Here is a 1,599-nt window from a genome sequence, read left to right on the forward strand (position 1 = left end):
GCTAAGTAAAAATTAAAATAAATTAATAATAATAAGCAGCTTGAGAGCCTTTTTAATTCTTTATTTGCTGGTGCAAACATATCAAAAATCAATAATGTCACAAAGTGTTGTGGCACAGTGGTTAGAACTGTTGCCGCTCAGTGAGAAAGTTGCAGGTTCACCTCCCAGCCTGATCTCCACGTACCGTATTTTTCGGACTATATGTTGCGCTCAAATCCTTTAATTTTCTCAAAAATCGACAGTGAGCCTCATGTATTAATTCTGGCTGTGCTTACTGACCTCAAACTGGTTTTATGTGGTTATTATGAATGAGCTGAATAAAGTTTGACTTGTTTTGTTTCACTTCATGCACCGTATAATCCGAAGAATACGGTATATGTGTTTTCACCTGAAACTCCAGGTTTCCTTCTATAGACCTAAAACACAGTTAGACTCATGAGTTGTCGTTTGGTGAAAGTGTGAATGGGTGTGATGGACCTGTTCAGAGTGCACCAACCCCAGAACTCCACCAGTGACTCATGCAGTCAAGGAAAAGTAAAGACGGACAGGAGCCAGTTGAGGTGGTTCGGTCATCTGGCAAGGATGCTCCCCAAGGTTCTTCGGGCATGTCCGACTGGGAGGAGGATCTTAGGAAGACCTAGGACACACTGGAGAGACTACGTCTCTCGGTTGGTTGGGAACACCTTGGTGTCCTCCCAGAAGAGCTGGAAGAGGTGGTTGTAGAAAGAGATGTCTGGACCTCCTTGTTCAAGCTGATGCCTCCGACATCTGACGGATGGATGGATGGATGGATGGATGAATGGAAATGTTTCAACAAGGAAGAGTCCCTCCAGAGGACCTGACTCATCATTTTCAAACAAAACGAGAAAAATAAATTAAACTTGGTTTTTCAAATAAAAACTTGTGTTTGCCTTTTCCATCAACTGCCTTCTCTGCATATCAGGGTGGTCTATCGTGTCCAAAAAAACTCCCAAAGGAGGTGCCCAGGGAGCATCCTCACCCCATCTCTAAGGGAGACTCCAGCTACCCTGCAGAGGAAACTCATTTCAACCACCTGTATTCACGATCTCATTCACTACCCAGAGCTCATGACCACAGGTGAGGGTAGGAACGTAGACCAACCGGTAAACAGAGCTTTGCCTTACAGCTCAGCTCCCTCGTCACCACAACGGACCGGATCACTTTGTGATACGATTGAGTAATAAAAGCCATGTTTGAGTTTTATCCCAAACCCCCCCAACCTGTTGAAGTGTCAAGACTTAAAACCCTTTATTACCCCTGGTAACTTCAGTCTGTCATACAAAAACTTTTGCTTCTTTATTTTTTTAATCGAGATTATAAAAAAAGTACTGCTACAATAAAATAATTTCAAACACTTAAAGAAGCACCTATATTTAGTAAAACATAAAAAAGTACAACTGACTTGTAGAACTGTTGCATTGATGCAGAAATTACAAATTAAAAGAAAAAGCACTTGATTTTCATCCTGAAGTGCTGCGTTCTTGACATATATGAAGCATGCATGCCATATTTGAAGAATTATTGCCATATATGAAGAATTATTGCCATATTTGAAGAATTATTGCCATATTTGAAGAA

Source organism: Nematolebias whitei, chromosome 22 (assembly GCF_014905685.2).
Source record: "Nematolebias whitei isolate Nwh7 chromosome 22, NemWhi1, whole genome shotgun sequence".
In the NCBI taxonomy this organism is placed as follows: Eukaryota; Metazoa; Chordata; class Actinopteri; order Cyprinodontiformes; family Rivulidae; genus Nematolebias; species Nematolebias whitei.